Raw genomic sequence first — 15194 nt, forward strand, 5'->3', positions numbered from 1 at the left:
GTGGGAACTCTAAATCGGAATTGCTCACACCCAAAATGTGGCCCCTTGGACACTGAAAATCTGACCTCATCAGAATGTGATTAAAATTGATGTCTAAACTAATTCGAGTATGGCAAATTCAGTGGGGATCCTTAAATCGGGATTGTTCGCTTCCAAAATTTGGCCCCTTGAATACAGAAAATTTGACCTCATCAGAATGTGACCAAAATTGATCTCGAAACTAATTCGAGTATGGCCAATTCAGTGGGAATCTTTAAGTCCGGATTGTTCGCTACCAAAATTTGGCCCCTGGGACACCCAAAATTCGACCTTCTCAGATTTTGGCCAAAATTGATGTTTAAACTAATTGGAATATGGCCAATTCAGTGGGGATCTCTAAACGGGATTGCTCACTCCAAAAATTTGGCCCCTTGGACACCCAAAATTTGATCTCATCACAATGTGACCAAAATTGATGTCTAACCTAATTTGAGTATGGCCAATTCAGTGGGGATCTCTAAATCGGGATTGCTCACATCCAAAATTTGTCCCCTTGGACACGGAAAATTTGACCTCGTCAGAATGTGATTAAAATTGATGTCTAAACTAATTTGAGTATGGCAAATTCAGTGGGGATCTTTAAGTTGGGATTGTTCACTACCAAAATTTGGCCCCTTGGACACCCAAAATTTGACCTTGTCAGATTGTGGCCAAATTTGATGTCTAAACTAATTTGAGTATGGCCAATTCAGTGGGGATCTCTAAATCGGGATTGCTCACAACAAAAATTTGGCCTCTTGGAGACCGAAAATTTGACCTCGTAAGAATGTGGCCAAAATTGATCTCTATACTTATTCGAGTATGGCTAATTCAATGGTGATCTCTATGGCGGGAATGCTCTCCCAAAATTTGGCCCCTTGGACACTGAAAATTTGACCTCGTCAGAATGTGATTAAAATTGATATCTAAACAAATTCGAGTATGGCCAATTCAGTGGGGATCTTGAAGTCGAGATTGTTCACTACCAAAATTTGGCCCCTGGGACACCCAATATTCGACCTTGTCAGATTGCGGCCATAATTGATGTCTAAACTAATTCGAGTATGGCCAATTCAGTGGAGATCTCTAAATCGGGATTGCTCACTCCAACCATTTGGCCCCTTGTACACCCAAAATTTGACCTCGTCAGAATGTGACCAAAATTAATCTCGAAACTAATTCAAGAATGGCCAATTCAGTGGAGATCTTTAAATCGGGATTGGTCACTACCTAAATTTGGCCCCTGGGACACCCAAAATTCGACCTTGTCAGATTGTGGCCAAAACTGATGTCTAAACTCATTCTAGTATGGCCAATTCAGTGGGGATCTCTAAATCGGGATTGCTCACACCCAAAATTTGGCCCCTTGGACACTGAAAATTTGACCTCGTCAGAATGTGATTAAAATTGATGTCTTAACTAATTCGAGTATGGCCTATTCAGTGGGGATCTTTAAGTCGGGATTTTTCACTACCAAAATTCGGCCCCGGGACACCCAAAATTCGACCTTGTCAGATTGTGGCCAAAATTGATGTCTAAACTAATTCGTGTATGGCCAATTCAGTGGGAATCTCTAAATCGAGATTGCTCACTCCAAAAATTTGACCCCTTGGATACCCAAAACTTGACCTCGTCAGAATGTGACCAAAATTGATGTCTAAACTTATTCGAGTATCTCTACTTCAGTGGTGATCTCTATGTCGGGATTGCTCTCCCAAAATTTGGCCCCTTGGACACTGAAAATTTGACCTCGTCAGAATCTGATTAAAATTGACATGTAAACTAATTCGAGTATGGCCAATTCAGTGGGGATCTTTAAGTCGGGATTGTTCAATACCAAAATTTGGCCCCTGGGACACCCAAAATTTGACCTCGTCAGAAGATGACAAAAATTGATCTCTGAACTATTATGAGTATGGCCAAATCAGTGGGGATCTCTAAGTCCGGATTGTTCACTACCAAAATTTGGCCCCTTGGACACCCAAAATTTGACCTTGTCCGATTGTGGCCAAATTTGATGTCTAAACTAATTTGAGTATGGCCAATTCAGTGGGGATCTCAAAATCAGACTTGCTCACAACAAAACTTTGGCATCTTGGGGACCGAAAATTTGACCTCGTCAGAATGTGACCAAAATTGATGTCTAAACTGATTCGAGTATGGCCAATTCGGTGGGGATCTCTAAATCGGGATTGCTAACACCCAAAATTTGGCCCCTTGGACACTGAAAAATTTACCTCGTCAGAATGTGATTAAAATTGATGTCTAAACTAATTCGAGTATGGCAGATTCAGTGTTGATCTTTAAGTCGGGATTGTTCGCTTCCAAAATTTGGCCCCTTGTATACAGAAAATTTGACCTCATCAGAATGTGACCAAAATTGATCTCGAACCTAATTCAAGTATGGCCAATTCACTGGGGATCTCTAAATCGGGGTTGCTCACAACAAAAATTTGGCCTCTTGGAGACCGAAAATTTGACCTCGTCAGAATGTGACAAAAATTGATGTCTAAACTTATTCGAGTATGGCTAATTCAGTGGTGATCTCTATGTCGGGATTGTTCACTACCAAAATTTGGCCCCTGGGACACCCAAAATTCGACGTTCTCAGATGGTGGCCAAAATTGATGTTTAAACTAATTAGAGTATGGCCAATTCAGTGGGGATCTCTAAATCGGGATTGCTCACTCCAAAAATTTGGCCCCTTGGACACCCAAAATTTGATCTCGTCAGAATGTGACCAAAATTGATGTCTAACCTAATTCGAGTATGGCCAATTCAGTGGGGATCTCTAAATCGGGATTGCTCACACCCAAAATTTGTCCCCTTGGACACTGAAAATTTGACCTCGTCAGAATGTGATTAAAATTGATGTCTAAACTAATTCGAGTATGGCCAATTCAGTGGGGATCTCTAAATCGGGATTGCTCACGACAAAAATTTGGCCTCTTGGAGACCGAAAATTTGACCTTGTCAGATTGTGGCCAAAATTGATGTCTTAACTAATTCGAGTATGGCCAATTCAGTGGGGATCTCTAAATCAGGATTGCTCACTCCCAACATTTGGCCCCTTGTACACCCAAAATTTGACTCGTCAGAATGTGGCCAAAATTGATGTCTATACTTATTCGAGTATGGCTAATACAATGGTGATCTCTATGGCGGGAATGCTCTCCCAAAATTTGGCCCCTTGGACACATAAAATTTGACCTTGTCAGAATGTGATTAAAATTGACATCTAAACAAATTCGAGTATGGCCAATTCAGTGGGGATCTTTAAGTCGAGATTGTTCACTACCAAAATTTGGCCCCTGGGACACCCAAAATTCGACCTTGTCAGATTGTGGCCAAAATTGATGTCTAAACTAATTCGAGTATGGCCAATTCAGTGGGGATCTCTAAATCGGGATTGCTCACTCCAAAAATTTGGCCCCTTGTACACCCAAAATTTGACCTCGTCAGAACATGACCAAAATTGATCTCGAAGCTATTTCAAGTATGGCCAATTCAGTGGAGATCTTTAAACAGGGATTGTTCACTACCGAAATTTGGCCCCTGGGACACCCAAAATTCGACCTTGTCAGATTGTGGCCAAAATTGATGTCTAAACTCATTCAAGTATGGCCAATTCAGTGGGGATCTCGAAGTCCGGATTGTTCACTACCAAAATTTGGCCCCTTGGACACCCAAAATTCTATCTTCTCAGATTGTGGCCAAAATTGGTCCCTAAACTAATTCGAGTATGGCTAATTCAGTGGTGATCTCTATGTCGGGATTGCTCTCCCAAAATTTGGCCCCTTGGACACTGAAAATTTGACCTTGTCAGAATGTGACCAAAATTGATCTCTAAATTAATTCAAGTATGGGCAATTCAGCGGGAACTCTAAATCGGAATTTCTCACACCCAAAATTTGGCCCCTTGGACACTGAAAATTTGACCTCATCAGAATGTGATTAAAATTACTAATTCGAGTATGGCAAATTCAGTGGGGATCTTTAAGTCAGGATTGTTCGCTTCCAAAATTTGGCCCCTTGTATACAGAAAATTTGACCTCATCAGAATGTGACCAAAATTGATCTCGAAACTAATTCGAGTATGGCCAATTCAGTGGGAATCTTTAAGTCCGGATTGTTCACTACCAAAATTTGGCCCCTGGGACACCCAAAATTCGACCTTCTCAGATTGTGGCCAAAATTGATGTTTAAACTAATTGGAGTATGGCCAATTCAGTGGGGATCTCTAAATCGGGATTGCTCACTCCAAAAATTTGGCCCCTTGGACACCCAAAATTTGATCTCGTCAGAATATGACCAAAATTGATGTCTAACCTAATTCGACTACGGCCAATTCAGTAGGGATCTCTAAATCGGGATTGCTCACATCCAAAATTTGTCCCCTTGGACACGGAAAATTTGACCTCGTCAGAATGTGATTAAAACTGATGTCTAAACTAATTCGAGTATGGCAAATTCAGTGGGGATCTTTAAGTTGGGATTGTTCACTACCAAATTTTGCCCCTTGGACACCCAAAATTTGACCTTGTCAGATTGTGGCCAAATTTGATGTCTAAACTAATTTGAGTATGGACAATTCAGTGTGGATCTCTAAATCGGGATTGCTCACAACAAAAATTTGGCCTCTTGGAGACCGAAAATTTAACCTCTTAAGAATGTGGCCAAAATTGATGTCTACACTTATTCGAGTATGGCTAATTCAATGGTGATCTCTATGGCGGGAATGCTCTCCCAAAATTTGGCCCCTTGGACACTGAAAATTTGACCTCGTCAGAATGTGATTAAAATTGACATCTACACTATTTCGAGTATGGCCAATTCAGTGGGAATTTTAAGTCCGGATTGTTCACTACCAAAATTTGGCCCCTGGGACACCCAGAATTCGATCTTCTCAGATTGTGGCCAAAATTGATGTTTAAACTAATTGGAGTATGGCCAATTCAGTGGGGATCTCTAAATCGGGATTGCTCACTCCAAAAATTTGGCCCCTTGGACACCCAAAATTTGATCTCGTCAGAATGTGACCAAAATTGATGTTTAACCTAATTCGAGTATTGCCAATTCAGTGGTGATCTCTTAATCGGGATTGATCACTCCAAACATTTGGCCCCTTGGACACCCAGAATTTGACCTTGTCAGAATGTGATCAATATTGCTCTCTAAACTAATTCGAGTATGGCTAATTCAGTGGTGATCTCTATGTCGGGATTGCTCTCCCAAAATTTGGCCCCCTGGACACTGAAAATTTGACCTCGTCAGAATGTGACCAAAATTGATGTCCAAACTTATTCGAGTATGGCTAATTCAGTGGTGATCTCTATGTCGGGATTGCTCTCCGAAAATTTGGCCCCTTGGACACTGAAAATTTGACCTCGTTAAAATGTGATTAAATTGACATCTAAACTAATTCGAGTATGGCCAATACAGTGGGGATCTTTAAGTCCGGATTGTTCACTACCAAAATTTGGCCCCTGGGACACCCAAAATTCGGTCTTCTCAGATTGTGGCCAAAATTGATGTTTAAACTAATTCGAGTATGGCCAATTCAGTGGGGATCTCTAAATTGGGATTGCTCACTCCAAAAATTTGGCTCCTTGGACACCCAAAATTTGACCTCGTCAGAATGTGACCAAAATTGATGTCTAAACTTATTCGAGTATCTGTAATTCAGTAGTGATCTCTATGTCGGGATTGCTCTCCCAAAATTTGGCCCCTTGGTCACATAAAATTTGAAATCATCAGAATGTGATAAAAATTGACATGTAGACTATTTCGAGTATGGCCAATTCAGTGGGGATCTTTAAGTCGGGATTTTTCACTACCAAAATTTGGCCCCTGGGACACCCAAAATTTGACCTCGTCAGAAGATGACCAAAATTGATCTCTGAACTAATACGAGTATGGCCAATTCAGTGGGGATCTCTAGGTCCGGATTGTTCACTACCAAAATTTGGCCCCTTGGACACTCAAAATTTGACCTTGTCCGATTGTGGCCTAATTTCAGTCTAAACTAATTTGAGTATGGCCACTTCAGTGGGGATCTCTAAATCAGGATTGCTCACAACAATCCTTTGGCCTCTTGGAGACCGAAAATTCGACCACATCAGAATGTGACCAAAATTGATGTCTAAATTTATTCGTATATGGCTAATTCAGAGGTGATCTCTATGTCGGGACTGCTCTCCCAAAATTTGGCCCCTTGGACACTGAAAATTTGACCTCGTCAAAATGTGATTAAAATTGACATCTAAACAAATTCGAGTATGGCCAATTCAGTGGGGATCTTTAAGTCGAGATTGTTCACTACCAAAATTTGGCCCCTGGGACACCCAAAATTCGACCTTGTCAGATTGTGGCCAAAATTGATGTCTGAACTAATTTTAGTATGGCCAATTCAGTGGGGATCTCTAAATCGGGATTGCTCACTCCAAACATTTGGCCCCTTGTACACCCAAAATTTGAACTCGTCAGAATGTGACCAAAATTGATGTCTAACCTAATTCGAGTATGGCCAATTCAGTGGGGATCTTTAAGTTGGGATTGTTCACTACCAAAATTTGGCCCCTTGGACACCCAAAATTTGACCTTGTCAGATTGTGGCCAAATTTGATGTCTAAACTAATTTGAGTATGGCCAATTCAGTGGGGATCTCTAAATCGGGATTGCTCACAACAAAAATTTGGCCTAATGGAGACCAAAAATTTGACCTCTTCAGAATGTGGCCAAAATTGATGTCTATACTTATTCGAGTATGGCTAATTCAATGGTGATCTCTATGGCTGGAATGCTCTCCCAAAATTTGGCCCCTTGGACACTGAAAATTTGACCTTGTCAGAATGTGACCAAAATTGATCTCTAAACTAATTCAAGTATGGCCAATTCAGTGGGAACTCTAAATCGGGATTGCTCACACCCAAAATGTGGCCCCTTGGACACTGAAAATTTGACCTCATCAGAATGTGATTAAAATTGATGTCTAAACTAATTCGAGTATGGCAAATTCAGTGGTGATCTCTATGTCGGGATTGTTCACTACCAAAATTTGGCCCCTGGGACACCCAAAATTCGACGTTCTCAGATTGTGGCCAAAATTGATGTTTAAACTAATTAGAGTATGGCCAATTCAGTGGGGATCTCTAAATCGGGATTGCTCACTCCAAAAATTTGGCCCCTTGGACACCCAAAATTTGATCTCGTCAGAATGTGACCAAAATTGATGTCTAACCTAATTCGAGTATGGCCAATTCAGTGGGGATCTCTAAATCGGGATTGCTCACACCCAAAATTTGTCCCCTTGGACACTGAAAATTTGACCTCGTCAGAATGTGATTAAAATTGATGTCTAAACTAATTCGAGTATGGCCAATTCAGTGGGGATCTCTAAATCGGGATTGCTCACGACAAAAATTTGGCCTCTTGGAGACCGAAAATTTGACCTTGTCAGATTGTGGCCAAAATTGATGTCTTAACTAATTCGAGTATGGCCAATTCAGTGGGGATCTCTAAATCAGGATTGCTCACTCCCAACATTTGGCCCCTTGTACACCCAAAATTTGACCTCGTCAGAATGTGGCCAAAATTGATGTCTATACTTATTCGAGTATGGCTAATACAATGGTGATCTCTATGGCGGGAATGCTCTCCCAAAATTTGGCCCCTTGGACACATAAAATTTGACCTTGTCAGAATGTGATTAAAATTGACATCTAAACAAATTCGAGTATGGCCAATTCAGTGGGGATCTTTAAGTCGAGATTGTTCACTACCAAAATTTGGCCCCTGGGACACCCAAAATTCGACCTTGTCAGATTGTGGCCAAAATTGATGTCTAAACTAATTCGAGTATGGCCAATTCAGTGGGGATCTCTAAATCGGGATTGCTCACTCCAATAATTTGGCCCCTTGTACACCCAAAATTTGACCTCGTCAGAACATGACCGAAATTGATCTCAAAGCTATTTCAAGTATGGCCAATTCAGTGGAGATCTTTAAACAGGGATTGTTCACTACCGAAATTTGGCCCCTGGGACACCCAAAATTCGACCTTGTCAGATTGTGGCCAAAATTGATGTCTAAACTCATTCAAGTATGGCCAATTCAGTGGGGATCTCGAAGTCCGGATTGTTCACTACCAAAATTTGGCCCCTTGGACACCCAAAATTCTATCTTCTCAGATTGTGGCCAAAATTGGTCCCTAAACTAATTCGAGTATGGCTAATTCAGTGGTGATCTCTATGTCGGGATTGCTCTCCCAAAATTTGGCCCCTTGGACACTGAAAATTTGACCTTGTCAGAATGTGACCAAAATTGATCTCTAAATTAATTCAAGTATGGGCAATTCAGCGGGAACTCTAAATCGGAATTTCTCACACCCAAAATTTGGCCCCTTGGACACTGAAAATTTGACCTCATCAGAATGTGATTAAAATTACTAATTCGAGTATGGCAAATTCAGTGGGGATCTTTAAGTCAGGATTGTTCGCTTCCAAAATTTGGCCCCTTGTATACAGAAAATTTGACCTCATCAGAATGTGACCAAAATTGATCTCGAAACTAATTCGAGTATGGCCAATTCAGTGGGAATCTTTAAGTCCGGATTGTTCACTACCAAAATTTGGCCCCTGGGACACCCAAAATTCGACCTTCTCAGATTGTGGCCAAAATTGATGTTTAAACTAATTGGAGTATGGCCAATTCAGTGGGGATCTCTAAATCGGGATTGCTCACTCCAAAAATTTGGCCCCTTGGACACCCAAAATTTGATCTCGTCAGAATATGACCAAAATTGATGTCTAACCTAATTCGACTACGGCCAATTCAGTAGGGATCTCTAAATCGGGATTGCTCACATCCAAAATTTGTCCCCTTGGACACGGAAAATTTGACCTCGTCAGAATGTGATTAAAACTGATGTCTAAACTAATTCGAGTATGGCAAATTCAGTGGGGATCTTTAAGTTGGGATTGTTCACTACCAAATTTTGCCCCTTGGACACCCAAAATTTGACCTTGTCAGATTGTGGCCAAATTTGATGTCTAAACTAATTTGAGTATGGACAATTCAGTGGGGATCTCTAAATCGGGATTGCTCACAACAAAAATTTGGCCTCTTGGAGACCGAAAATTTAACCTCTTAAGAATGTGGCCAAAATTGATGTCTACACTTATTCGAGTATGGCTAATTCAATGGTGATCTCTATGGCGGGAATGCTCTCCCAAAATTTGGCCCCTTGGACACTGAAAATTTGACCTCGTCAGAATGTGATTAAAATTGACATCTACACTAATTCGAGTATGGCCAATTCAGTGGGAATTTTAAGTCCGGATTGTTCACTACCAAAATTTGGCCCCTGGGACACCCAGAATTCGATCTTCTCAGATTGTGGCCAAAATTGATGTTTAAACTAATTGGAGTATGGCCAATTCAGTGGGGATCTCTAAATCGGGATTGCTCACTCCAAAAATTTGGCCCCTTGGACACCCAGAATTTGACCTTGTCAGAATGTGATCAATATTGCTCTCTAAACTAATTCGAGTATGGCTAATTCAGTGGTGATCTCTATGTCGGGATTGCTCTCCCAAAATTTGGCCCCCTGGACACTGAAAATTTGACCTCGTCAGAATGTGACCAAAATTGATGTCTAAACTTATTCGAGTATCTGTAATTCAGTAGTGATCTCTATGTCGGGATTGCTCTCCCAAAATTTGGCCCCTTGGTCACATAAAATTTGAAATCATCAGAATGTGATAAAAATTGACATGTAGACTATTTCGAGTATGGCCAATTCAGTGGGGATCTCTAGGTCCGGATTGTTCACTACCAAAATTTGGCCCCTTGGACACCCAAAATTTGACCTTGTCCGATTGTGGCCTAATTTCAGTCTAAACTAATTTGAGTATGGCCACTTCAGTGGGGATCTCTAAATCAGAATTGCTCACAACAATCCTTTGGCCTCTTGGAGACCGAAAATTCGACCTCATCAGAATGTGACCAAAATTGATGTCTAAACTTATTCGTGTATGGCTAATTCAGAGGTGATCTCTATGTCGGGACTGCTCTCCCAAAATTTGGCCCCTTGGACACTGAAAATTTGACCTCGTCAAAATGTGATTAAAATTGACATCTAAACAAATTCGAGTATGGCCAATTCAGTGGGGATCTTTAAGTCGAGATTGTTCACTACCAAAATTTGGCCCCTGGGACACCCAAAATTCGACCTTGTCAGATTGTGGCCAAAATTGATGTCTGAACTAATTGGAGTATGGCCAATTCAGTGGGGATCTCTAAATCGGGATTGCTCACTCCAAACATTTGGCCCCTTGTACACCCAAAATTTGAACTCGTCAGAATGTGACCAAAATTGATGTCTAACCTAATTCGAGTATGGCCAATTCAGTGGGGATCTTTAAGTTGGGATTGTTCACTACCAAAATTTGGCCCCTTGGACACCCAAAATTTGACCTTGTCAGATTGTGGCCAAATTTGATGTCTAAACTAATTTGAGTATGGCCAATTCAGTGGGGATCTCTAAATCGGGATTGCTCACAACAAAAATTTGGCCTCTTGGAGACCAAAAATTTGACCTCATCAGAATGTGATTAAAATTGATGTCTAAACTAATTCGAGTATGGCAAATTCAGTGGGGATCCTTAAATCGGGATTGTTCGCTTCCAAAATTTGGCCCCTTGAATAAAGAAAATTTGACCTCATCAGAATGTGACCAAAATTGATCTCGAAACTAATTCGAGTATGGCCAATTCAGTGGGAATCTTTAAGTCCAGATTGTTCGCTACCAAAATTTGGCCCCTGGGACACCCAAAATTCGACCTTCTCAGATTGTGGCCAAAATTGATGTTTAAACTAATTGGAGTATGGCCAATTCAGTGGGGATCTCTAAACGGGATTGCTCACTCCAAAAATTTGGCCCCTTGGACACCTAAAATTTGATCTCATCACAATGTGACCAAAATTGATGTCTAACCTAATTCGAGTATGGCCAATTCAGTGGGGATCTCTAAATCGGGATTGCTCACATCCAAAATTTGTCCCCTTGGACACGGAAAATTTGACCTCGTCAGAATGTGATTAAAATTGATGTCTAAACTAATTCGAGTATGGCCAATTCAGTGGAGATCTCTAAATCGGGATTGCTCATTCCAACCATTTGGCCCCTTGTACACCCAAAACTTGACCTCGTCAGAATGTGACCAAAATTAATCTCGAAACTAATACAAGTATGGCCAATTCAGTGGAGATCTTTAAATCGGGATTGGTCACTACCTAAATTTGGCCCCTGGGACACCCAAAATTCGACCTTGTCAGATTGTGGCCAAAACTGATGTCTAAACTCATTCTAGTATGGCCAATTCAGAGGAGATCTCTAAATGGGGATTGCTCACACCCAAAATTTGGCCCCTTGGACACTGAAAATTTGACCTCGTCAGAATGTGATTAAAATTGACATCTACACTAATTCGAGTATGGCCAATTCAGTGGGAATCTTTAAGTCCAGATTGTTCACTACCAAAATTTGGCCCCTGGGACACCCAAAATTCAACCATCTCAGATTGTGGCCAAAATTGATGTTTAAACTAATTGGAGTATGGCCAATTCAGTGGGGATCTCTAAATCGGGATTGCTCACTCCAAAAATTTGGCCCCTTGGACACCCAAAATTTGATCTCGTCAGAATGTGACCAAAATTGATGTCTAACCTAATTCGAGTATGGCCAATTCAGTGGGGATCTTTAACTTATGATTCTTCACTACCAAAATTTGGCCCCATGGACACCCAAAATTTGACCTTGTCAGATTGTGGCCAAATTTGATGTCTAAACTAATTTGAGTATGGCCAATTCAGTGGGGATCTCTAAATCGGGATTGCTCACAACAAAAATTTGGCCTCTTAGAGACCAAAAATTTGACCTCTTCAGAATGTGGCCAAAATTGATGTCTATACTTATTCGAGTATGGCTAATTCAATGGTGATCTCTGGCGGGAATGCTCTCCCAAAATTTGGCCCCTTGGACACTGAAAATTTGACCTAGTCAGAATGTGATTAAAATTGACATCTAAACAAAATCGAGTATGGCCAATTCAGTGGGGATCTTTAAGTCGAGATTGTTCACTACCAAAATTTGGCCCCTGAGACACCCAAAATTCGACCTTGTCAGATTGTGGCCAAAATTGATGTCTAAACTAATTCGAGTATGGCCAATTCAGTGGGGATCTTTAAATCGGGATTGCTCACACCCAAAATTTGGCTCCTTGGACACTGAAAATTTGACCTCGTCAGAATGTGAATAAAATTGATGTCTTAACTAATTCGAGTATGGCCAATTCAGTGGGGATCTCTAAGTCCGGATTGTTCACTACCAAAATTTGGCCCCTTGGACACCCAAAATTCGATCTTCTCAGATTGTGGCCAAAATTGATGTTTAAACTAATTCGAGTATGGCCAATTCAGTGGGAATCTCTAAATCAGGATTGCTCAGAACAATGCTTTGGCCTCTTGGAGTCCGAAAATTTGACCTCGGCAGAATGTGACCAAAATTGATGTCTAAATTTTTTCGAGTATGGCTAATTCAGTGGTGATCTCTAAATCGGGATTGCTCACTCCTAACATTTAGCCCCTTGGACACCCAAAATTTGACCTTGTCAGAATGTGACCAAAATTGATCTCTAAACTAATTTGAGTATGGCCAATTCAGTGGGGATCTCTAAATCGGGATTGCTCACAACAAAAATTTGGCCTCTTGGAGACCGAAATTTTGACCTCTTCAGAATGTGGCCAAAATTGATGTCTATACTTATTCGAGTATGGCTAATTCAATGGTGATCTCTATGGCGGGAATGCTCTCCCAAAATTTGGCCCCTTGGACACTGAAAATTTGACCTCGTTAGAATGTGATTAAAATTGACATCTAAACTAATCCGAGTATGGCCAATACAGTGGGGATCTTTAAGTCCGGATTGTTCACTACCAAAATTTGGCCCCTGGGACACCCAAAATTCGATCTTCTCAGATTGTGGCCAAAATTGATGTTTAAACTAATTCGAGTATGGCCAATTCAGTGGGGATATCTAAATTGGGAGTTCTCACTCCAAAAATTTGGCTCCTTGGACACCCAAAATTTGAACTCGTCAGAATGTGACCAAAATTGATGTCTAAACTTATTCGAGTATCTGTAATTCAGTAGTGATCTCTATGTCGGGATTGCTCTCCCAAAATTTGGCCCCTTGGTCACATAAAATTTGAAATCGTCAGAATGTGATTAAAATTGACATCTACACTAATTCGAGTATGGCCAATTCAGTGGGAATCTTTAGTCCGGATTGTTCACTACCAAAGTTTGGCCCCTGGGACACCCAAAATTTGACCTCGTCAGAAGATGACCAAAATTGATCTCTGAACTAATACGAGTATGGCCAATTCAGTGGGGATCTCTAAGTGCGGATTGTTCACTACCAAAATTTGGCCCCTTGGAAACCCAAAATTTGACCTTGTCCGATTGTGGCCTAATTTGAGTCTAAACTAATTTGAGTATGGCCAATTCAGTGGGGATCTCTAAATCAGGATTGCTCACAACAATCCTTTGGCCTCTTGGAGACCGAAAATTCGGCCTCGTCAGAATGTGACCAAAATTGATGCCTAAACTTATTCGTGTATGGCTAATTCAGTGGTGATCTCTATGTCGGAATTGCTCTCCCAAAATTTGGCCCCTTGGACACTGAAAATTTGACCTCGTCAGAATGTGATTAAAATTAACATCTACACTAATTCGAGTATGGCCAATTCAGTGGGAATCTTTAGTCCGGATTGTTCACTACCAAAATTTGGCCCCTGGGACACCCAAAATTTGACCTTCTCAGATTGTGGCCAAAATTGATGTTTAAACTAATTGGAGTATGGCCAATTCAGTGGGATCTCTAAATCGGGATTGCTAACTCCAAAAATTTGGCCCCTTGGACACCCAAAATTTGATCTCGTCAGAATGTGACCAAAATTGATGTCTAACCTAATTCGAGTATGGCCAATTCAGTGGAGATCTTTAAGTTGGGATTGTTCACTACCAAAATTTGGCCCCTTGGACACCCAAAATTTGACCTTGTCAGATTGTCGCCAAATTTGATGTCTAAACTAATTTGAGTATGGCCAATTCAGTGGGGATCTCTAAATCGGGATTGCTCACAACAAAAATTTGGCCTCTTGGAGACCAAAAATTTGACCTCTTCAGAATGTGGCCAAAATTGATGTCTATACTTATTCGAGTATGGCTAATTCAATGGTGATCTCTATGGCGGGAATGCTGTCCCAAAATTTGGCCCCTTGGACACTGAAAATTTGAACTCGTCAGAATGTGATTAAAATTGACATCTAAACAAATTCGAGTATGGCCAATTCAGTGGGGATCATTAAGTCGAGATTGTTCACTACCAAAATTTGGCCCCTGAGACACCCAAAATTCGACCTTGTCAGATTGTGGCCAGAATTGATGTCTAAACTAATTCGAGTATGGCCAATTCAGTGGGGATCTCTAAATCGGGATTGCTCACTCCAAACATTTGGCCCCTTGTACACCCAAAATTTGACCTCGTCAGAATGTGACCAAAATTGATCTCGAAACTAATTCAAGTATGGCCAATTCTTTGGAGATCTTGAAGTCGGGATTTTTCACTACCAAAATTTGGCCCCCGGGAAACCCAAAATTCAACCTTGTCAGATTGTGGCCAAAATTGATGTCTAAACTAATTCGTGTATGGCCAATTCAGTGGGAATCTCTAAATCGAGATTGCTCACTCCAAACATTTGACCCCTTGGACACCCAAAATTTGACCTCGTCGGAATATGACCAAAATTGATGTCTAAACTTATTCGAGTATCTCTACTTCAGTGTTGATATCTATGTCGGGATCGCTCTCCCAAAATTTGGCCCCTTGGACACTGAAAATTTGACCTCGTCAGAATGTGATTAAAATTGACATGTAAACTAATTCGAGTATGGCCAATTCAGTGGGGATCTTTAAGTCGGGATTGTTCAATACCAAAATTTGGCCCCTGGGACACCCAAAATTTGACCTCGTCAGAAGATGACCAAAATTGATCTCTGAACTAATACGAGTATGGCCAAATCAGTGGGGATCTCTAAGTCCGGATTGTTC

The sequence above is a fragment of the Amblyomma maculatum genome, chromosome 10 (assembly GCF_055883805.1).
Source record: "Amblyomma maculatum isolate TAMU_Amacu chromosome 10, ASM5588380v1, whole genome shotgun sequence".
Classification (NCBI taxonomy): Eukaryota; Metazoa; Arthropoda; class Arachnida; order Ixodida; family Ixodidae; genus Amblyomma; species Amblyomma maculatum.